This window comes from Cryptomeria japonica, chromosome 9, assembly GCF_030272615.1.
Source record: "Cryptomeria japonica chromosome 9, Sugi_1.0, whole genome shotgun sequence".
NCBI classification, from domain to species: Eukaryota; Viridiplantae; Streptophyta; class Pinopsida; order Cupressales; family Cupressaceae; genus Cryptomeria; species Cryptomeria japonica.
Genome location: NC_081413.1, coordinates 420516181 through 420542562, shown reverse-complemented (window position 1 = coordinate 420542562; position 26382 = coordinate 420516181).

Genomic DNA, 26382 nt, shown 5'->3' with positions numbered 1-26382 from the left:
GTTGATTTGTCCCGTGTTTCCCTGTAATGCTATTATGGTAACTTGGAGACCCCGCGGGATAAGATTTCCCCTTTGTGTCTAAGATAACCCTTCTCCTGCGGGCTTCTCGTAGTGTTCTTGAATCATTGTGAGATAGGCCTCTACTGCTTATTTCTTTTAGCCGCTCCTTATCTCGTGTTGCTTCTTTGCTCACCTTGCAGTTGTCGCAGGATAAGGATTCCTTTGTAATTATTTCCTTCTTATCCCACAGTGCCAGATCATTGATACTAATGAGTCGCGGGATAAGATGCACTTTTTGGAAACTATCATTTACTTATCTCACAAGGTTGAAAATCACATTGAAACACCTAGTGAGATAAGGGAAAAGGGGTGCTTTCTTTGTAAATATTATCCCGTGTGATCAAGTCACTTGGGGTCGACACTTAGGTGATCAATTTTAATTTTTGCATATAATTATAATATCTCATAGGTTGATTTGAATTTTAAATTACTCTGCAAAGCAAAAGAATTCAAAAAAATTCATTCCCGTGAGGCAAAGAAAAAGACTTTGAAAAACTTCATTCCCGCCAAGTAGGAGAGGATCAGATTCGCAGACGGTGGTGAATGAAGAGTTCATTTGCGCACATGAGAGGAGATTCATAGGTAGAGGAAATTAGTTTATAGGCAAGAAATCACTTAGCTTCATCTTATGTGCATTTCAAACACAATCAAAATTATTTGTTTCCCTTTTCAATGATCTTCTAGGGTTTTTTAGGGACTTGTTCTTGGTATTGCAAGGGTTTGTATGCTTTATGAAGGATTTGAAGGATGTTCTTTTAATGTTACGATCATCTATATGCATTCTTCCTTGGAATCAAGGATGTCAACCATTAGGCACAAAATCACCTCATAGACAAAACCATCACACTAGTGCCTGTCCCCACCCAAAATAGCCCTAGCCAAATGCCACAACGTATCCCAAGTGAGATCATCATAGTCAAAAAGTCTCCTGCATTGCTGCTGAAATGTCTCCTCTACACATAGGCAACTCAACCCAAAGTGATGGACCATTTTCCCTCAGTTCTCCTCCTACATTCATTTCTCGATCTTCCTTCCTATTTAACCTCAACCTTATGATTTTTAGTCCTTATCAAACATCGGGCTTTGTCTAAAAGAGAAAGAAATCTAATATCTCGTGAAAATCAAATCCATCTTTGAATTTGAAGTGTCCTAATCTCTTTCCACCTTCTCCCAATGTCCCTTTATTCACGGTAATCAGAGCCTTATTTTCGTCTATCATGATCACCTTTATCACTTTGAATCCAAATTTGTGGTTTAGAATCCAGATCAGTACCCTCCCTAAGTTGTACCTATCCAATGCCTTCTTTTTTCTGCCTCCATGAGGCTTCATAGTCATCCATTAGAATCTATTCCAAATCCTCACTTGGGATTTCCTCAAAAACCTGGTCATCGTTCGTCCTTAAATTTATTCCCATGTTTGCTATGTAATCTTCAGCAATGTTTGCCTCCCTGAAAACATGTTTAACCTCGTAGTCGGGAACTTTATTTAGAGCATCCATAATGTCCCTCAGAATCCTTTGTATTTTCCAATTTGGTGTGGCACCATTCTTAATAGTATTGATAAGTATCTATGCATCAACTTCTATCAGTATAGAGTTCAAACCCTTCTCTACACATTGTCTGTGTCCTCTAGCAATATAGTAGCTATAGATGATTCTATCCAAAGGTATATATGGGCCTATAAGATTGCTACAAAGAAAGGGTCAGGTGTTAAAACAAACAAAGCCAATATAGACTAGATTAGTTGATGATGGTGATGGAATGCAATGATGGTGATGAAATGCCATGATGATGATGGAATGCAATGATGGTGATGGAATGCCATGATAGTCAAATTAATATGGATTGTCATGGCATTCCATCACCATGAGAACACATTTCTTTAAGATATTTTTTCAAACAGTTTGCTTCTTCGTCTAATGAAAGGTAGTGAACCATTTGATTGACCTTCATATAAGATGTAAGCTAACATAAGATAAACAAATTACATATGTAGGAACCTGAACCCCTTTGACGAGGATCCTGCACAGTCTACATAAAGGAAAGGTGACGATTATTCTCATGGATTGATAGGTATAAGTCAATACACCCTATAGAAACTATTTATTATTTGCTTGCTTTCTCTTTACATCCATCTTGGAGTGGTTTAATAATAAGCCAGGTTTTAGCAACTATATTTTTTAAAAACTTTGATTTTTTTTTCACCTAAACCACCTTGACATCCACATGGTATAGCTCATTCTAGATAATCTCATATATGGGCTCTGTTGGGTCTCAAATCAACAGATTGGATAGGTTCTAAGGAAATGCCAACTCCTATGATCAAACCCTCCAATTGACTTGGCCAACTTATAGAGTGAACCTATTTGGTTACTAACTCTCTCACTTTAGGCTCTGTAGGACCTAGGCGGGTATACCTACTCACTAGTTGTTCCTTCAACCAATGCTTTTTATAGCAGATTTAGTGTCTTAATATGATATCTCCTAGTCTCAGAATGGCATAAGTTTCTTAAACAGACCGATTTCAGATGTGTGTATTGATCTATGTATCTTACAAAAGTATATATATTACACTTTGGCTAAATTACCTACTATACCTACTCTACTAATCCTAATGCTTAAAATTAAAGGGTAACTGGTATGGTTAAAGGGTTTGTTTACAAATGATCAGTGCCTTTCCTCTTATTTGGGCTACAGAGTCTTATATTTCGTCGGGACTTATTGTGTAAATTTATGAGATAGTTTTTAAACCCACCCCCTCTTGGCGAGTCTGTCAGTTACTGTTTCTTATGAGCTCTACTTCAATGTCTATATTGTAAACCGCTTGAATGAATTTAACCCTAACTTTAAGAGACCATCCAAGGAAGAAATACATGGAACAATTATAATTCACAAGTAAATCTTTTTTTATCTAAATCTACAATATGAAACATAAAATTTCATTGGAAGAACACAAATAACCTTATCTCCTTTAGATAATATCACAAGCAACTGCCTTCTAAAAATATGTTAACTCTCAACACATATGAGAAAGAAAATGCAACTGGTTATTTTTGATAAAAAGTTTAAAAGTACAAAATTGCCACAAAATTGCCTCCACCTCTTGTATCTCTATTCTCTCCTATTTTTTTCTCTTATTACATTTTACATCACACATATATATGTGTTTGAATGGTTTTCATACCCCTTTGGGTGAAAAGACACCCCCCTTTTAAATAAAAATAATTCCAAATCCCGAAATTGCCTTAGTTTATGTAATTAATTGTCACTTTACAAGTTGTTTATGCATATTAGAGGTATTTTAAGGCTATTTTATGGGTATATAATGGATAAATGGTCTTTAAATGATGTAAATACCCCCTTTGGTGCTTCACACTCCATTTTTTATGCCCATTATTGTGTTTATGTTATGGTTTCATATTGTGCAACAAATATAAAATATATTACTTGTACCTATTCAATATATATATATATATATATTTAGAATTTTTCTTGCTCCTTGTCTTGGAATTTGGAATTCTAAAAATTGCAAATTTTAGTGTTCCAACAGTGGCTCTGTCTGGGGATGGATGCCCCTTGTGGGCATAGCAAGAATTTAGATCTCTGGTAGAGCAGACCATGTGCCTAATTCATTGACCTATTTTGGTGGCCTCAAGCCCAAAAACTGAACACCAATTCTTTCCTCTATCAAACATTTGATTCTCATCATGAAGTAGTATAAAAACTTTGAAATTAGTGATATCACCTGATTGGCAATTCATGTCATAAGATGCATCATCCATCCTTATTTTATAGGGATTCTTTATTTCACCTGGATTACCATTATCCCCTATTCCATAGGAAATGGTATTTATACTTTTATAAAAGTTTGCTTCTTGTGGCATCCGCATATTCTTCTTCTCTATTTTATTGGAATGCTGCATATTATCTAACTGGTACTTCTTTTCACCTTTTATTTTATCTCTATGTGATGTACCTTCCTTTTGTAACTCTGTTATTTTTGTGGTCCTTTTATCACATGACTTATTCATATTATTACCCATGTTGTCTTCACACATGTTTGTATTGTCCATACTATTTGCAATTTTTTCTTCTTCATCATATAAAGGATTTGAGAATACATGAAAATCCTTTTCACACATACCATGGCAATAGGGAATATGATTTTCCTCTATCACTTCATCACATAAGGGGTTTGAAAATATTTGAAAGCCATTTTCAAATTTGCATACCTCTTCTTTATCAATTGTATCATCAAGGTACTCAAGTATGGATTCACTTTCCTCATGACTGGTACAATATTCTTCATCAATGTTAGCAACAATTTCTTCAGGTTTTGACTTGTACTCACAAACATCATCAATTGCTTCTTCATCAGATGGGACTTCCAAATGGATAACTAATTCTTCTATATATTCATCTTCATTTGCATCTCTTATATTGATGTTACTCATCTGATGCAAATCATGTAGTTTTTTATTCAATTCTTCAAGAATTGAACATGCTGATTCCAAATTGTCAGACCCAAATTCTCTCATGATCAATTCCTCCAGTATAGTTGAATTAAGTTGTATATTATCAGGCATTTGAAAATAAGTCACCATTATTCTGCCAATCGGTTTTTCTATAGATTCACCTTCCTTTCTTCTTATGTTGTAGAGTGCATTGCCACAATCATAATCTAATTGAATCTGATTTTGGTATGGAGAACCAATTGAATGGCTAGTGGCTGAAGTGTTGTCCTCAATTACACCATAGAATTCTTCCATGAACCACCACTCAATTTTTTCCCATGATGAGATAATTTGTGGGGGTAACAAACTAAATGACTTCTCCGCAACATCCTCCAATGTTACCACAAACCATTTCATGATTGTTTCTTCTGAATAGATTTTGAAGGTCTCAATAAACCAATAAAATGATTTTAGATGCCCCATTGGTGATTCCCTTTCATCTCCATGGAACCTCGGCATATAGATCTTCAACTCACAGGGAAATGCATATGGATACTCAGGGATGTTACCGAAATCCAATGGCTTAAATCTTCTTGGAATATTCCTATCTCTTTGTAGTTGTGGTTGCCACTGTGCATATTGTTTTGAAGATGCTTCTCCATAAAAATATGGATATTGAAACATACTGAATGCTACTGATCTTTTTTCATTTAATTTTCCTTTTTACAGAGTCGCTACCTCTTTCAAAGAGGACTTAAGTTATTTCTTTCTTCTGAGTTCTCTCCCACAACAGAGTCTTAATAATTCTTCCCCAGCAGGGTCACCAATCTGTTGGGTCTCAAATCAACAGATTGGATAGGTTCTAATGTAATGCCAACTCCTATGATCAAACCCTCCAATTGACTTGGCCAACTTATAGAGTGAACCTATTTGGTTACTAACTCTCTCACTTTAGGCTCTGCAAGACCTAGGCGGGTATACCTACTCACTAGTTGTTCCTTCAACTAATGCTTTTTATAGCAAATTTAGTGTCTTAATTTGATATCTCCTAGTCTCAGAATGGCATAAGTTTCTTAAACAGACCGATTTCAGATGTGTGTATTGATCTATGTATCTTACAAAAGTATATATATTACACTTTGGCTAAATTACCTACTATACCTACTCTACTAATCCTAATGCTTAAAATTAAAGGGTAACTAGTATGGTTAAAGGGTTTGTTTACAAATGATCAGTGCCTTATCTCCTTTAGATAATATCACAAGCAACTGCCTTCTAAAAATATGTTAACTCTCAACACATATGAGAAAGAAAATGCAACTGGTTATTTTTGATAAAAAGTTTAAAAGTACAAAATTGCCTCCACCTCTTGTATCTCTATTCTCTCCTATTTTTTTCTCTTATTACATTTTACATCACACATATATATGTGTTTGAATGGTTTTCATACCCCTTTGGGTGAAAAGACACCCCCCTTTTAAATAAAAATAATTCCAAATCCCGAAATTGCCTTAGTTTATGTAATTAATTGTCACTTTACAAGTTGTTTAGGCACATTAGAGGTATTTTAAGGCTATTTTATGGGTATATAATGGATAAATGGTCTTTAAATGATGTAAATACCCCCTTTGGTGCTTCACACTCCATTTTTTATGCCCATTATTGTGTTTATGTTATGGTTTCGTATTGTGCAACAAATATAAAATATATTACTTGTACCTATTCAATATATATATATATATATATATATATATATATATATATATATGTATATATATATATATATATATGTATATATATATTTAGAATTTTTCTTTCTCCTTGTCTTGGAATTTGGAATTCTAAAAATTGCAAATTTTAGGGTTCCAACAGGCTCAACACCAGGGAGAATGCTCAAGAATGGTGAATTCTTCAGTGATCCTCGACCTTATCTGGAGCATGAGATAGTAGGACACCTCAAACATACATAAAAAATTGAAAATATATCTTGATTTTAATGATTTATGACAAACCATAAGTGAAACAGACAAGAAACGATAACCTAATAACATCTACTAGCATATACTATTGCCTTACTCCATTGGGTTCCAAGTTTCTGAAATATTAGGGAAATTTGACAGAAATTTATCTAATAGCTGATTAAATCTTAAACAATACCACCTTACATTAGCATTTTATTTGCAATTTCTTACCTGAACTACTTATCAAATCCTAGTACAAGCTTTATTTCTTTGTAATCTCATTCAAGCATTTTAATTAACCCCTTGGATTAAAGCATGAAATGAAAAATTACATACATCATAACAATGCAACAAGCAAATGAAACCCTTGATTCCATTAACTCAAAAGAAGATAAAATCATACACATGAGAGTAAGGATTTTGAAATTATATCTGAATGAACTTTAAAAGCTATCTTCTATCAAATAACCAAATACATTTCATTTAAAAAAGAACCCATTTGAAATTTGAAACTGATGACTATTTTCTATTTTTCTCTCCAAAATGACATTACAATTCTCTACTATTTATTCATGACTTCTCAAAACTAGAACCTAATCCTCTAGATCAGACCTACACAAGAGATCCTATTTAGAGATTTTGGAACCGTTTCTAATGACCTTGATTTCCCTTTGATAGAAAATAAGGGAACATAAATCTTGAGGCCAAGAGACACATGCCATCTAGAATGAACAAGGCAAGAAAGACATACACAATTCTGTTACAAAATATTTCTTAAAACTACCCATACGTTGGCACCCATGATAAAAAAGAATCACAATTTGTAATTGAACATTGGTAGAAATAAGAGTTCTTGAGTCGTGCCATTATCATACTGATGTCTTCAATCAGACTGTGAGATGCTTCATTCTATCCTACACAACATTTCCCTTCTCGGAAGGGAAACTAGATCCTAGAAAGAAGTAAAATAACCCCCAAACTAGAGGAAGATCTCCAACCTTTATGCCCAAGATCAGAGAAAGTGGAAGGAGAAGCTTATAGGGTAACATAATATGTTGGGGAGGGGTTGCAGCTTACATACCATCATAGAGATGATTGGCTATCACTCCCCACTCAAACGAATCCTTCTTTCATTCCCCTATGGGCTTCTTCCTCAAACCCCTTGTCAGCTAGTGGCAGAGTAGAAGCAGAGGATGTATCATGAGTGGATTTTTCTATAAGAAATGAATTTCACGCCCCCTCTAACAATACTTCAAACTTTCACAACCCCTCTGACAATAAGAAAAATCACACAAGAGAAAGAACATCCATCAGGTATCAAAAAGAACACAACAACTCTATGCACGATACTACTTAAACATCATCATCTTCAGTGATGAAAAACCGCTCTTCAGAAAGAAAAAATGCTTCTTTTCTCTTCTACCAACTGAACTGCCACCTTATTGTATTTATAATCAAAATCACTTCACTTGGTGGTGTCTCTTCATGCAAAAACAATCTTCACAAATGCTTTCTTCTATCTATTCACCATGCCTACTATGAACTAGGGAAATCATGCATGTCAGACGTAGGACACCATCGAATTCCAACTTTTTCACAAGGAAAATCAATCCATTGCTTTTCTGTCAAGATTCACCTTACATGGATGATTTTGTTTTGATCTTCTCATCTCGGGACTGTGCAACTTTTCTTTAGAATTCTTTTAAAACATTAGATTATCCTCTTTTAGATCTTCTCAAAGAAGGCTTTTTTGACTTTATCCCTCTGTGAGAATCCCTAACAACAGGCAACCTTTAATTTTACTGAGAAATTTGTGATATTTCATTTCCAAATTAGAGGTTATCCAAATTCTTTTATGCCTTTGAAACTGTGTTCCTTTCTTGTCAAATCAATTTTGACTCAATACAAACCTTTAGAAAACTGGCCTTATGAAATGAGTCAGCATCCAATCATCCTACCTTGTCGCTATTTTCTCCAAGTTGACAAGCATGCACTCTATCCATTCTAACTTTCCCGCATAGATAACATGCCATGCCTTTACAACACCCTTATAAAAATTGTTTGAAAATCTACCGTAGATCCTATCCATCTCGGTGAATCACATGATCACCATCGGTCAATCTGACACTGACCTTTCATGTGGCAAACAGGTCCATCCAAATTATAACTTGGTATAGCCAACTCACTACTTACTTCACATTGGTCAGTGACCCCACCATCGACTTTTCCTCTCACAATAACAATCGATCCTCTCCCAACTATCTCTCTCATTTGATGGAGTGTAGGTACCACCAAATAGGTATTTGTCAGATGTGTCTTCCTCGTGCAAGGGAAATTCAGGAAGAGAAGAGGAAAGTGAGACATGTAGTAGGTCTAAAAGAGGGAGATCAACTAGAGGTCAAAAGATTAGAAGAAAATTTCATAAATGCATGGAAATTTTTCTTGCTCAAGGGGGGTCATGTTCTTATGATGATGAGAGCATAGGCGACATTGAGGTGTCCTTGAGGTACACACATCTATAGAAACAGTGGGTACCCAAGGAATTTCCTCCAATAAAAACTAATTTTTGTGTTAACGGGAGGATATATCACATATCACCATCGTCAGTACATGGTTTGGGCCTATTTTCCATGGATGACATAAAGGTCTATTACAACAAAGTTTTTGAATTGATGGAGTATGTCGGACCCTGTTACAATTAAAAAAATTGGATGCAGTTGGTTCGATATACACGAAGTATGCATAGGTATGCATTGTCAACAAATTATATACAACTAAAAGATAATGATCAAAGTAAAAGAGTGGCTATGTACATTGTCAGAAGATCAAAAGCAACATGGAATATTGCGGGTTTTATAAACTATACATGACTTGTGTCAACTTAGAGGCAACCCAATTGCATATTCGAGGCATGTGAGGGAAACTGTGTATTTCTACGTGTGATAAAATCAATAAGTGCAAGGGAAGAGCTGCTAATCGATTACAATTTGAATCGCATATATACAAACAAAGTTACTATAGTGGGGGTGGTGCATACTTATATATACCATTTAAACCAAACTCCAATGAATGATTCCAATATACTATTTTATTATTAAGTTTTTTTGGTAAGTCTATTGGTTTCATTTCGGTAATGTTTTTTATATTTAATTTTTGTCACAACGCGACATTGATCTGACACATAGCATAGATCGATATGTAGCTCCAGACACTTCTACCGGGCAAGTAAACCTCATTGTAATTGTAAAAATCAGATACAAGTAAAATGTTATATTATTATGTTCTTTTCTTTAGGGTTTTGGATTAATTTTGATAATGTTATTAATATTCTTCTCACAGATGAATGTTCGGTGAAAGGCACCTGTAGTAGCTGAGAACATCGATATAGAGGTGGAATCACTATTATGCGATGATGACATTGCATATTCCACAAATCCTACTGAAATTATAAGAAAGACACAAAAAAATTTAATAAAGAAATTCTTAAATTGTTATTCATAGTCCCTCAAACTTATGAGATACAAGAGAGGGTGAAACAATTGACAAAGAAAGCACAAAACTGCATTAAGCAGTCATGGAATCTTTAATTATAACATAAGTTCATTCATGGTTTATATTTTATACTCTTTAATGTCATGAACTAAAATATGTACGTGTTGTTTTTACAGGAATTTTTGTGTCCTCATGAAGCTGGTGGCCATGGTCAGGGTACTCCAGGTAGTTCAGGCGATGACCATGTTCTGTGCATACACTAGCTCATATTTTACATGTTCCTGTCCTTCTGTTAATGTGTTATTTCTCTTATATTTATTGTATTGTATATTTAATATATTAATCTTTAGGTGTTGTCCATGTTCCTATGCATTCACCACCTCATTAGACCTCATCATCGACACCTATATTTCCAACTACAATGTCGGCAAAATGCAACATGCAGTCATTGAGTACTGTATTAACTTGTACAACAAGATATGCGATGTAGAGGTCACTAGTGGTGATATTTAGCAGCATTTCCTGGATCTTCTCGTATTACTAGTACGGGAATGTTGCCGGTCACATTTGTGGTGGCTGATGATCTTATTCCCATATAGATAGAGAAGGTTCCAGGTACTTTAAAATAATTATTATATATAGTCCAATTGTGATTTACTTATTGATCATTCATTTTGGACTAATGGTCCCATGATTTATTTGCAGGCAATGATGTTTTTTATAAACATCTAAATGATATTACATTGGAGATCTTTGGGCCCACCATACATACACAGTGGAATGCCCAAAATCAACAATTAAAAGATGAACTCATAAACCATTTGGCTGTGTTGTTTGAAAATGACACATTTGTTGGTATTTTGGATATGTTGATATGGTTTTGTCACTGATGTCAACACTCATCAACACTTGTCAACACTTATCAACACTTGGAGATTTGGTTATGTTCACTGGCAAGCAAGTGACTTATGCACAGTCATCGGTATTTGGTTCACCGGCAAATTATATTGTTCACCGACACTTGGAATCACTTGGAGACTACTTGGTTATGTCGAAAACATTGTTTGGACACTTTTTCTTTGTAATTTGTTCATTGGTATACTCGAGTTTTCATATTTGCTATTACCGACAAATAGGTCCAGGACATACACCGACATGCATATCTATTCCAGATCAACATGACATGTCATGGAGATGATTTATTATTATTGTAAATGCATTGAGCTGACATCATGCATCGGATATTGTTTCATTTGTAATTGATTTTATTGTAATATCTTTTAGTGAGCTGACCTACTCAATTGGTCTTAGGTTATGGTATAAATGTAAGATCTCATTTGTGAGATTGATATATGCAAGGTAAGAGATTGTAATAAGGTATATGCAAATATAAGAAGAGCTATACACGCAAACATCATTTAAGATTGAAGGAAGGTTTGAAGAAGGTATATCAGAGCTAAACCGATACTGAATCCAACATATGAAGATGCTATTTTGAGTAGTACATTATCATTAGATTTAATAATCCAAAGTGTGACTCCCATTTGTGATTGAGCAGTGAGCTCTAGGCACTTGGCCTTTTTACATGTGCAGACCCCTTATTGTACACACATACTATCTGCAATAGTATCATCTGATTGTGGGTAAGGCTTCCCACCATGGTTTTTCCCCTTATAGGGTTTCCACGTACAAATATTGGTGTTATGTGTTGTGGATGTTATTGCCTTTCTGTTTCATACATTAATCTTTACCGATACTGCAATTAACTGATAAACTGTCTACCGACACAAAATATGATTTACTGGTATCAAGCATTAAGTTTTGGTTAAGTTAATTTGGTTTGAATTTATTGGACAAACGATTCACCCTCCCCCTCTCAGTTGTCTCCAGGACCTAACAATTAGAATCAAAGCTTAGTCCTCTTTTTGCAAAAGTTTGATAGCTTGAGGAGATCCAATGTCTTCAAACTATTTCAGGAAGGACAGTCCTAAAGTTGATGGAACTAACTATGGAATATGGAAGATTAGGATGGAGACACATCTAAATTGAATTGGAAAGGACATATGGGAAGTTACAAAGAAGGGTTATGTTGCTCCTACTCAAGGTCAACCTAATCCACCAACCTTGGCTAAAGATGAGGAAAATGATTGCAAAGCAAGAGAAGCACTTTTGCAAATCATGGGATTATCAGATAGGTCTACTGCTAAAGTTATTTGGGACCATTTGGAAAAATTGAATGAAGGAGATTCCATAGTCAAAATTGCAAAACTTGAATGCTTCTAGGTCAGGTATGAAAATCTGAAAATGGAAGAAGATGAAAGGATTTCTTCTTTTATGGAAAGAGTAAAAGAAACTGTTTTGGGTATTAAATGTTGTGGAGGAACCTTAGGTGAAGATGAAATTGTTTCAAAATTTTTAAGAGGATTTCCACTGACATATAAAATGAAAGTGACTACTATAAATGAGTTAAGAATAATGCCTAATACATCAATAACTAGAGACACTCTGATTGGAAAACTTTCAGCTTTTGAACTTGAGGAATTTGGTCATGTTACTACTATTAAGATAGATCTAGCTTTCAAGGCATCATCATCATCTGTAGCATCATCATCATCATTTGATAAATCTGATTGGAAAGCCTTTTATGCAAGAGAACTTGAAGAAAGCAGGAGAGAAAATGAAGAACTTGAAGCACTATTTGCAAGAAAATTTCCTAAAGGTCCAATTGGAAGTAAGTATGAAGGTAAAGAACCCTTTAAATGTTTTAACTGCAATAAGATTGGTCATATGGCTTCTAGATGTCCTGATAGACATGCAAGATTAAGAGAAGAAGCTAAAAGAACATATAAGCCTAACCCTGATTATCAGAAATACAAGTTTAAGAAGAATAGAGACAAATCTTGTTATTATGCTGATGAAGGAGTTATTGATGATTCTGACGAGGACCCGAAAGACAATGGATGGGCTTTTGTTGCTATAACAGAAGATCAACCGACACCTACTGTTCAATTGGTAGAGCAGGACCTGGCAGCTAAAGTTGAAGATAAGAATGAATGGATTATTGACTCAGGATGTTCATATCACATGACTGATGATAAGAGTAAATTCTTAACCTTTCAGGAATACAATGGAGGTCTAGTAAGATTTGGAGATGATAAAGCTTGTTTGATCAAAGGAAAAGGCAATGTATCTTTTGATGGTAAGCACAATACTGATAATGTTTACTATGTTGAAGGTTTGAAGCATAATATTTTGAGTCCTGGTCAATTAGTTGAGAAAGGATTTCAGTTACAATTCAAGAATGGTAAATGCAAAATCTTAAATAGAACTGGTTTGGAAATTGCCACCGGTAATCAGACTAGAGGTAATATCTTTCATTTGAACAACAATGAGAAAACATGTTTGATTGCACATATTGATGAAAGTTGGTTATGGCATAAGAGACTTTGCCATGTAAACTTTGATTGCATTGTGAAAATTAGTACAACTAAAGAAGTAAGAGATTTTCCTAGAATTGTCAAACCTCACAATCCGATATGTAAGGAATGTCAATTTGGAAAGTAGGTTAGAGCATCTTTCAAGAGTATTCTACAAAAAATCAAATAATGTTCTTGACTTAATTCATACTGATCTATGTGGTCCAGCAAGAACTAGAAGCTTACAAGGAGATATGTATTTTATGCTAATCATTGATGATTATTCTAGAATGTGTTGGGTTACTTTTCTCAGGGAGAAATCAGAAGCACTTGGGAAATTCAAGCTATTCAAGGTGATGGAAAATGTCTGAGATCAGATCAAGGAGGTGAATTCACATCTAAGGAATTTAATACATTCTGTGAAGTGAATGGGATCAAAAGATAGTTATCAGCACCCTGGACACCCCAGCAGAATGGAGTCATGGAAAGGAAAAATAGAACTATATTGGATGCAACTAGAAGTATGTTATCAGAATAAAATCTATCTCATGTATATTGGAGAGAAGTTGTAAGTACAATGGTCTACACATTCAACAAAGTTCACATCAAAGGTGAAACCAATAAGACCCCTCTTGAACTATGGTTTGGTATTACTCCTACTCTTAAATATTTTAGAATATTTGGAAGTAAATGCTATATTAGAAGAGATGAGTATATTGGCAAATTTGATCCTAGAAGTGATGAAGGAATATTTCTTGGTTATTCATCTAAGAGCAAAGCATATAGATGTTTTAATGAGAGATTGCAGAAAATTGTTGAGAGTACGAATGTAAAGATTGATGAACAGTTTAGAGGAAATTCAAGGTACATGCACTCTGAACCGGCAATAGAGATAATATCAAATGAACCTACAATGAATACACCGGTACAGAATGATGACCCAGTTACACCAGCGTCATCTGAAAATTCCATAGTAACTGAGGAACAACAACAAATAAAGACACCCTGATATGTAAGATTGAACCACTCTAAAGATCAGAAAATTGGGAACAAATGTCAAGGAGTTATGACTAGAGGAACACTGGAAAATGAAGAGGTATGTCTTATTTCTCAAATTGAACCAGCATTAGTTAATGAGGCATGTGAAGATAAACATTGGATTAAAGCTATGGAAGATGAATTGGAACAAATTGAAAAGATTAACACATGGACATTAGTTCCCCGACCTAAAGACAAAAATGTAATTGGAACTAAATGGGTATTCAAAAAAAAACTTAATGAAGATGGTAAGGTAATCATAAATAAAGCAAGACTAGTGTGTAAGGGATATTCATAGAAAGAAGGAATTGATTATAATAAAACCTTTGCACCAGTAGCTAGAATTGAGGCAGTAAGATTATTCTTGGCTTTTGTAGCACACAAGAACTAAAAAGTATATCAAATGGATATTAAATGTGCATTTTTGAATGAAGATCTTGAGGAGGAAGTTTATATTGAACAATTTGATATTATTCTTGGTTAAGGAAAGATTTGTATGGGCTAAAACAAGCTCCTAGAGCTTGGTATGCTAGATTGGATAAGTATCTTTTAAAGGTTGGTTTTACTAAAGGTAATGCTGACAACAACTTATACTACAAAGTGACTAATGATGACATCTTGGTTATAGAAGTTTTTGTTGATGATATAATCTTTGGAGGAGAAGATGGATTATGTAAATACTTTTCTAATGAAATGCAACAAGAATTTAAAATGTCTATGATTGGAGAGATAAAATTCTTTTTAGGATTGCAGATTTCACAGAATGATTAAGGTATATTCTTGAGTCAATCTAAGTACTTGAAGGAGTTACTAAATAAATTTGGCATGAAGAACTCTAAACCGGTAAGCACACCTATGACTACATCTAATAAATTATCACTAAGGGATGAATCAACGCCTGTTAATCTGACTAGGTACAAGTCTATGATAGGAGGTTTACTGTATTTAACACAAACAAGACTTGATATTATGAATGCAGTATGTATTGTTTCAAGATTTCAGAGTAATCCTAAAGAAAATCATGAATCAACAGTAAAAATGATTTTCCGGTACTTACAAGGCACTACAAATCTTGGCTCATGGTATCCTAGAGATGAAAACTTTGAAATATGTGCCTACACAGATGCAAATATGGCAGGAGATATAGATGACAAAAAAAGCACCACCAGGTGAGCATTTTTTCTTGGGAGAAGATTAATTTCTTGGTTGAGTAAGAAACAAAGTTGTACATCTTTATCAACAACAAAATCAGAATATGTTGCAGCAACAACCAATTGCACACATGTATTATGGATTAAACAAATGTTGAGAGACATAAAGGTAAAATGGAAGGAACCTATAACTATTTACTGTGACAATACGGTAACAATTGATATCTAAGAACCCGGTACTTCACTCAAAAACTAAATATGTTTCTATCAAATTAAATTTTCCAGAAAGAGAATGTTGAAGCAAAAGAAGTGAAATTGGTTTATGTGAATACTAAAGAGCAGATTGAAGATATTTTTACTAAGCCTTTACCTAAAGAGACTTTTGAATATCTCAGAGAATAGCTTGGGGTTATACCCCCACCGGTAAAGACTTAGATAGTTGATGTTTGCCATCAACCGACATAATTAATAGAGAAATCTTTAATTCCGGCTTTAATGAGGAGAGCTACTTCTCAGGGGGAGTAGTTGGTATTTTGTATTTGAAACTGATATTTTTATTACTTTGGCATTTGATGTCAAAGGGGGAGAGATATCTATGGAAAAACACATTATCCCTTGAGGGAGAAACTTTAATTTGGGAAGAGATTGTTGGAGAGATTAATTACTCTCTGTATCTATATTTTGATTTTTGGTTATGATCTCTTTGGGAGATTGTTGGTTTTTGGTTTTTGGCATTTCTGTTTTGGCACTTTGATGGTTTTTCCATCTTGTGTTGCCATCAATGCCAAAGGGGAAGATTGTTGGTATTTTGGATATGTTGATATGGTTTTGTCATTGATGTCAACACTCATCAACACTTATCAATACTTGTCAACACTTATGAGCACTTGGAGATTTGGTTATGTTCACCGGCAAGCAAGTGACTTATGCACAATCACTGGTATTTGGTTCACTGACATGTTATATTGTTGAGTGGCACTTGGAATCACTTGGAGACTACTTGGTTATGTCGAAGAAATTGTTTGGACACTTTGTCTTTGTAATTTGTTCATTGGTATATTCAAGTTTGCATATTTTCTATTACTGGCAAATAGGTCTAGGACATACACTGACAGGCATATCTATTCCATATCAGCACGATACGTCATGGAGATGATTTGTTATTATTGTAAATGCATCGAGCCGACATCATGCATTAGATATTGTTTCATTTGTAATTGATTTTATTGTAATATCTTTTAGTGAGCTGACCTACTCAATTGGTCTTAGGTTATGATATAAATGTAAGTTCTCATTTGTGAGATTGATATATGCAAGGTAAGAGATTGTAATAAGGTATATGCGAATATAAGCAGAGCTATGCATGCAAAAATTATTCAAGATTGAAGGAAGGTTTGAAGAAGGCATATAAGAGCTAAATCAGTACTGAATCCAACATATGAAGATGCTATTTTGAGTAGTACATTATCATTGGATTTAATCATCCAATTGTAGTCAGTGTGACTCCCATTTGTGATGGAGCAGTGAGCTCTAGGCGCTTGGCCTTTCTGCATGTGGAGACCCCTTATTGTACACACATACTATCTGCAGTAGTATCCCCTGATTGTGGGTAAGGCTTCCCACCTTGGTTTTTCCCCTTATAGGGTTTCCATGTACAAATATTGGTGTTATGTGTTGTGGATGTTATTGCCTTTCTATTTCATACATTAATCTTTACCGATACTGCAATTAACTGATAAACCGTCTACCGGCATAAAATTTGATTTACCGGTATCAAGCATTAATTTATGGTTAAGTTAATTTTGGTTTGAATTTATTGGACAATTGATTCACCCCCCCCTCTCAGTTGTCTCTGGGACCTAACAACATTAACCAAAACCAAGGTCCTTCAAAAAGCTAGCACACATCTAAAGTATGTGAGGGACCAATATAGGACACGTTTAGAGAAGAACATAATGTACGAGTGCCCCCCCCCCCCATGATTCTAGAGAGGGAGTGTAAGGACCTAGTTTTGGATGGAAAGGAGAAAGATGAAAAGAGTAAAGGACACACACCACTGGGAAAAGGAAGGTATGTGATACTATTAACAATGTAATTATGTACTAATTACTCTTTATATTTATATAATCTAATATATTTCAAAATTTTGATAGGCTACCCGACAATCGAAGGCAACTAAGGCAAGACTAGAAAAGCACGGGCAACACAAACTTGGCTCTGGTGGTTATATGAAAGTTTCCACATGAATTGTAAGTATCAATAAATGAAATATCACATCAAAATAATAAATTGCAAACAATTTTTTTTAATTAAACAATATAAGGAAAATTCATGATATTAAGAAAAAATGCAGGGCTTTGAATTCAATAGAGCGCTCACAGAAGATGACATGAAAATTTCCTTCCAGCAAGGCTATGGAGCCATGGCTAAATGCCTAAGAGAATTGAGTGGGCAAACACAAGATTACGATGCATCTGTCACATAGGTAAATAAGCTAAATGAAAATTATTTAAAATTGAATACTTGATCAATAATCCATTCGATGTTAATTTCCAACGTAAAGTGACTATATTTGTTTTAAATAAGCAAGCAATGATAACAATGCACATGACATTGGAATGCAGCTTGCTAAGGGGGGAGCACAACCTTCAAATGTTAAAGGTTGTGGTGTGCATCCCGGTATTGGAGGTATTCATGTGCTATACAATTTTTTTATGTAATTATTAATACAATTAAACATCTTTAATTAAAATTGGTGTAATTAATGTAACCTTTTTTGTTTTTATTTAGAGCATGTAGAGTGTGGTGAACAAGTGGAGCATGATCAGGGTAGACAACATTAGGAATGTGTTGTGCCCCCATCAGGTAAAGAGGACCATTATTATTATTTTAAATGATTTTAATTGCAATTGGTGTATTGATTAATGTAACCTTTCATGTGTGTTTCAACTCTAGATGATTTAGAGGGTGTTCAACATGTTAAGGATGAGGCTAGACAAAATGATCAGGAAGATGATGTGGCCCCATCAGGTAAAGAGCACCCATGTAATGTTCTTTTAATTAATGAAATACTTGTAACAATAATAAAAAATCTTATGAATTTAACCCATTTCTTTGTTATTGCAGCGAAGCCCCCTTTGCCTAGGCGTCCTCGTTGTGAGTACAAGACTAGGCATACATTAAGATCACGAGTAGAGGGCACAACAACTGAAGAGGGGGAAAATGATGAAGAAATGATGCTCCACTTAGTGTTTACTTAGCTTCAATAAATAATAAATAAATAAATGATTATAATCATATTGTTTGTTAATGAATGAATTTTATGTGATAATTAATGTAATTATGTGTTAATGAATGTTAATGAATGATATGTGTTAATGAATGTTACGTGTTAATGAATGTTATGTGATAATGAATGAATGTTATATTTTACTAATGGATGAAAGAATGAATGAATGTTATATGTTAATAGGGAATTTAGAGTTACTTAGTGGAGACCATTAAAGGTAAGGTTCTTGATTAATATTTTGTTGTTTATATTCATATTGTTGATTATAGAAAATAGATTTTGTTGTTTATATTCATATTGCTGATTACATAGGCAAATATTCGTTTAACTTTTTAAAAGAGTAGTCACCAAATACACCAAATAGATGTCTAAGTCTGAGATCAAATATTAGCAATTAGGAGTCACCAAATACACCAAATAGCTATCTAAACAAGGTATAGAACCCACTATGAAATATAGTTTACACTTGTCCTTGAACTAAGAACTTCAACATTTTAATGGACTACATAGGGCACTGCCTAAAAAAATGAGCCGACTTCACATGAAATTGTTCTAAGGTAGAAATAATGGTAAAAGGAACAACTAAGCTTTTAAATTCAATTTTGACTTGAGGGTGATGGAACCAATGGTGGGACAAGTGAAACCATCATGCACCTTAATCAAGACTTTGGATTTATCATAATTGTCTCGGTTCTATGTTGAGGCTTTGAACTATAAATGTAGCTTAATCTTTGACATTTTGTGACAATGGTTGTGTTGGTGCCCAAAACCACAGATTGGGAAACCAAAAGACTTGCCAAATCCTTAAGTAGTCCAATTGGCCTTGGCCAACGAACAGGGATGGTCAAAGACCAAATCCCTCTGCACTTTAGGCTCCACTAAACCTAGGTGGGTACTCCTTTTCCTCTCAATCAAAAAACGAGGTTATTTATAGTGGATTTAAACCTTTTAACAAGTTTACACAACTGGAAAATTATTGTTCTGCAACTATGCTTTATTATGTGCTTTAACTGGATGCTTTGAAAATAAATGATTGTGAATGTCTATTGAAAATGAGATTACTTTCAGGACTTAAATAAAATTTGCATAGATCAGTTCATATAGGATTTGGGAAGAACGTTTCTCTATCAAGGACCTTGAATGCATACAAATCAAAACCTTAAAAGATCAATAACAAACCAGTGCCTCTATCTGGGGATATATATGACACTCTGTGGACAAAATATTCTTATCAACTCAAGAGATAATTTCTCATCAACTATGAAGGTTCAGTATGCGTTACACAAACAATAAGAACTCAATCATTCAGTTAATGCAACAACATGTGATTCACATCATAGCCAATCTATAAACATATTTATCGAGAGGACAAAGATAACTCATTAACACATAAGTGCACAATATTTGGAAAAGGAGACAATGAACCTTTATATTAATCTTTAGAAAATAATTGCATACATAAGCTACACTTGTAAATACTGCATTAAAGATTGTTTGCACAAAATGATACTTCTTCTTCCTATAGACTTCTCTGATACAAAATGATATTCAATCCCTACAACATTATGTTGTTCTTATGACCCCCCTCCCCTTTTACATAAAAAATAACTCCCTATAAGTATGTGAATCAAAAGACATATATGAAAGGACACACCCTTTCATACACATAAGGGAGTTACAGACAATTTTCTTCCAAAGGACACACCCTTTGGTAAATAATTACAAATGAGAACCCCAAAAATACTAAATGATGCTTTAATAATGTGTCTTCTATTCTCCACCTCGATAAAATTCCTCAACAAATATTCATTATCTTCTCATTATTTTCTGCACACAAAGATAAGCCAATCAAATTCCTTGGTTTGAAAATTAAAATATTTCACCTTCAATTAGGTCTTAATTGGAAGGATCAATAGTCTTTATTCCCTTATACCAATACTTATTAAAATAACTCATTTAAATCTAAGTATTAAAAACTTGTAAATATTTATTTAAATATAATAATTTACCCTAATGATAGTTTTTTCATTACCTAAGGTAAAAGATTTTATATGACAAGTAAAATAAAATATTTCTCTTTTAAAGATGACATCTGTGAATCAATATTCCAGCCGCATTTTCACCCTACAATATTTAATTTTAATTCTTTCCTTTGCTACACATTCATTCGTGCCACATATATTCTTCTGGTTCGTTCGAGGATCACCCTTTATATTTTCGGCCAAACTTCCTCATCGACGAGCTATTCACAGGTCTTATTGATTCTTCAGTTTCATCAATACCTTTTGCCTTAACCGCCTCAGTCTACTGCCTGCCGCTAGTGGTTAGTCGCCAAGTCGCGATGGGTAACTAAGGAGTAGTTTCCCATTGCAGTATAGTGACAGACGTTGGATCTCTTTCAACCTGCTCACCCCTTAACCTTCATCCAACTTCCTTAATCTGCTCCTCCTTTTCCTGATCTGCCTCCCTCTATGCTCTACCACATGTCTGCTTTTGATTGGCTCTGAGATCTTTATCCTGCCACCTCAGCTTGACCTGGACTCACCGTCAAAATTTGGTCTTTTGAATTGCCTTCTTAGTGGGCCCCACCCCTCAGTCACCATGTCACAGTGAATATACATCGAGAACCTTCCGATCATGGTATAGCGACCACCATTGGATCAATTCATCCAACCATTCGATCATCTTCATCTGATCGACCTTTAACCTTGCTTGAGCGGCTCTCTCTTTTCTTTGTTTGTCCATGCCGCGTGTCGCTTTTTGGTTCACCTGCGGATCCACCTTGACTACCACTGGACAACATCTATCTTTCCATTTCATCTGCCACTATACTTGGGTTCTTCTTCTGTGCTCCACCACGTGGCACATCCTGATTCTCTTGCAAATCTACCGGAAAGACACCTCATCTGCCACCTTGGTAGTTGCTATGTCACGGGTGATATAGGTCATGCAACTCCATCTTGCGGTATAGCAATGACCATTGATCCACTTCGAACTTGCGTTCTCGTTAACCTCCCTTTTTTTGCACATGCTTTGTCACCAAGTCATGAGTTTAAACTAGCGTGCATCTCTATCCTGCGACATAGCAACGACCGTCAGATCCTCCACAATCACCGTCCGATCAATCAAACTTTCTCAAGCTTTAGCCTCCATCCTCGCCAGTTTGTTGTAAAACTTTGGTTTCCTCACAATACGTGTGCACGTGGGGTCCACCAGCTTCAGCCTTCTTCATGCCAAAAATCCTTTTTTCTTTTGATAGTTATCATACGGGCCGTTTTGAACTTAAATGTTAAACGTGCTTATCCCACAAACAATGTGGGATAGAGGCTTTCCCTCTGCTAGCACAACACACTTGAAAGTTTCCAAAGCCTTTTCCACCGTTCTATATGCGCAGGTTGGGGGTCTTGGTGATGCTAGTTAATCTTTGGACAACTCCATTTTATTCAGTATGCTCTTGCATATAAAACACCCGCAGTAAATGTTCGAATGATAAGAAAAAGGGCATCTAATATAACAAAGTATTTTGTAAAAATATGTGCTAACAGGCTACATTATGTTGTGACTGATACTCTTGATAGTCTATATAACTGTGAATTGTCCTTTTGTTTAAGTGATGTTACTATTTTAACTGTATATTGTAGGTCTATCAGATTTTGGGACTATCAAAGATTTATTCATATGGCTGCTACGATACTATCTTGTTCTCATTCATCTAAACCTTATACCCCTTAACCCTAAATCATTGTAATTTCCTTTGGCCCTTTTGGCATTGGATCAAATTCTTACTTGGGTAAAGTTGTTAACTAATTCTTCTCTCTCTCATTAACTTGGTACAATTTTTTCTGATCCAATCCTTGTATATAAACATCTTTGCTTATGGACCGTGAGAGGTCACTTTGTGGTTTGAGATATTTATAATCTTAGTGTGTTGCTATGATTGTAATCTTTGCATCCTTTAACCCTTCATGACCTTGTACATCATCTCTGACCTATAACTAGTCATTGTACTATAGTAAATTTAATAATGGCTACCTATCTTCATCAGGGCTTTGCATGTTACTTCTTTCATTTTCCTCACTCTCATATCCATGCTTTATCAAGGTCTTCATTACCCAAATAGTCCCTCTTGGTTGTGTTTGTATATTGTTAGAATATATGGGATTGTTGATTTTGTATATAGTTAGAATATATAGTTTGCCATAGTTAGTTAGTCATTGAGGTAAGGAGTTGTATAGGGGTAGTTCAATATTTGAGAAAGCTTATCAAATCATATTCCATATTTGCAATGCTCTATATTCCCTGATGGTAATTTTTTTTTTTAATTTTAAATATAGCCTGTTTGTCGGAATTCCGATGGACATGCCCAACATAGGCTCCGATGAGAGTGTTGCATCTGTGATGAAATATTTCATAGCAGACACAACACTCTTGTCGAAGTTTCCTTGCATTTGTTGTCAAAATTATGACAAAAAGGACACTATGTTTTGACAAGAATGCTGTACCTGCGACAAAAAAATTCATTGCAGGTGCACCATTCTTGCTGGAGCTTTCTTGCATTTGTTGTTGGAATTTTGACAAAAAAAGGCACTATTCTCTGATAGGAATGCTGTACCTATGACAAAAAATTCTGTTGCAGGAGCACCATTCTTGTCAGAGCATAATGCCCTTCTTTGTCAGAATTTCGACGAAAAACCTAGTGCATGGTTCATCGGAAGATTGGCTACTTCGTCGAAATTCCAATGAATTAGATCACCACATTATGTATCAACTTGCAACAAAGAAGGTGTCAAAATTCCATTGAACATTTGTTTGTCGAATAACCCGACAAAATTTTAGCGACGGAAAATTTTTCGCCATTTCGTCGGATCTATGACAATAATATGTCAGAATTACGATGATAGTTCATCAAAAAATGACCCCAAATGTGTTAGCGGTATTAGTAGGATTTATGAGATGGTTGTATTTGTAGGAAGAGAACTATGTATTTTGATGTAATTGGATATTGTATTATATGAAATGGAAAAGGATATAATAGGTAGTGATCATGACTTTTGTAATAGGATATGATGTTGTAATTATTATTGTAATTCTTAATGCATCTTGGATATTGATCGATGATGGAAATAAAGTATTAGATTTATGGTTAAATAAGTTGTTATTATATAGTCTTAAATGCAAATTGAGTATATTCTTTAGTAGGAAAATAAATTATCCCTTGTTGTATTTATCTCTTGAAATGGTTATTTATTTATTGTTATGTGAATGCCTATAGCTATTAAGGAGAAGGGTTAGATATGTGGTAGATGATATTAGAAATGGAATTAATGATGTTATGATAGTAATAAGATAAAGGGGAATTAGGAACATTTGGAATTGGTGTGCTTAAAATGAATCTAAAGGGATGAATGACTATGGATAAATGATGGATTTATATTATGGTAGTGATTATGATGTATGTTCTTAGTGTTATATTAAGTAATGACATTGAGATACCATAGGGAAAGTAAATTGTTAAGTTGTATTTATTTCCACTTCCGTAAGGTTGTTTTTTATGATTAGGTTTTGAGATGGTTATGTGCATTTCTTGCATATGGTTGTTTAATGCATATGCGTATTTAATTATAATGTGTTGCATTAGATGATGTTTTTAAAAAAATCTCTCTAATTGCATAATAGTTGGTTAGTTTGTCTAGGGTATTTTGGTGGGCATTACATCTAGCATTAGAGCACATGTTCATATAGTAGGTACTTTGGTTTCATATGAGCCGATTGTGCATGACAACACTATAGCATGGGTTAGGCATGTGGTTATCCCTTCTAGTTATTTTCTTGGATTAGTGCCCTAGATTTTATCTCATTGTTCCTTTGCGTCTTGGTTAGACAAGATGCCTGGTAGAGGTAGAGGTTGTGGAGGTGGTGGTCATATGGGTACTTGATGGAATCCTCATCCAGAGGTTTCTGAAGAGTCACACCATGAGGAGTAGCAACAAGAGGAAGGAGCCTAGGGTGATGTATTTCCGTAGTTGATTAATGTGCTTCGGGACCTTGTTGGACACTTAGTACCAAGACAAGAGGAGAAAAAAGAGGAGCATTGCCATCAGTCTAGTTGTTAGGATAGAGTTGAGTATTAGGAGTGAGAGAGGGAGTGTTTGCGTTCACCTCAGAGGAGAGTTGAGGTAGTTCCAGATTGGGATGTGATTGTATTAGGTCACATGAGAGATCTTCTTAGGTCTCCTTCTCCCACTTTTGATGGTTCTAGCAGTGGTATGGAGGCAGAGAATTAGATTCTAGATATGGGAAGGTGTTTTTCTATGCATCCATATAGCGGTAACACTAAGGCTAGGTGTATGATAATGAATCTTCACAATTTTGCTTCTACTTGGTGGTGCATGAAGGAGCATAAGCTACATTTGGATATCATGACAGTTTTATGGGAGTTGTTTCTTGAGCAGTTTTGTGCTCGTTTCTTATCAGATATTTGGAGGAAGAGGAAGGAATTTGAGTTTCATGATTTGAGGCAATTGACCATGACAATTGAGTAGTACAAGTGTAAGTTCTTTGAACTTAAGAAGTGCACTGGGATAGTGGATGATGAGGTTATGTTGGTGTATCATTTCATTAGAGGTCTTAATGATTATATTAATGGAGGTGTTTGAGTTTTTGAACCCAAGACTATGGATGTAGCCATGGAGAAGGTATGTTTGGTTGAGGAGAATATGACTTTGGCTTTAGGAGGTATGCCTGGTGCGCAAACTGTTAGTGCTTTAGCTTCACGATCAGTTGTGAGAGGGGCACAGTCGAAGACATTAGGATTTGCTAGGAGTTACCCTCTATCTTTCAAGGGTGGACATTATCAGAAGAACAAGAGTTCTTAGAGTGAGAATTTTGCTCACAGACAAAGAGTGTAGTCATATAGGGAGCATAGAATGTAGCATGCCATTCACTTCCACACCACTCAGCCATCACAAAGTTCTTAATAGAACTCTAATAGAGGTAGTTTCTAGTAGTCCAGTGTAGCTTCAGTCAATCATGGCATTAGCAGAGGAGGTTGTTTTACTTGTGGACAACAAGGACATATTGTAGTGAATTGTCCTCAGAGATCTACTTAGATGTTTTCTTAGAGGTAAACAGATTTATAGCCCATGGTAGGAGATGCAGGGAGATGTCATTGTGTATTTGTGGTGGTTGATAATCGTTAGGCTGAGCACCAGGCTACAGTCATTGAGACTGTAGGTGAGATAGGTGGTATTTCTTGCTCAATATTATTTGATTCAGATGCTTCAGATTCTTTCATTTCTTCATCTATAGTAGAGTGATGCGGGCTTGGTGTGACAAAGCAAGATGATAGGTGGTAGGTTGAGTTGGCTATGAGGTCCAAGGTGGTAGTGGAATCCTTTATGCTTGATTGTGTGTTTGATTTGGGAGTATGTACCATCTCAGTGGATCTTCACGTTCTTTCTTTGGGGTCCTATAGTGTTGTTTTGGGTATGGATTGGCTAGAGGCTCATTAGGATAAGATTT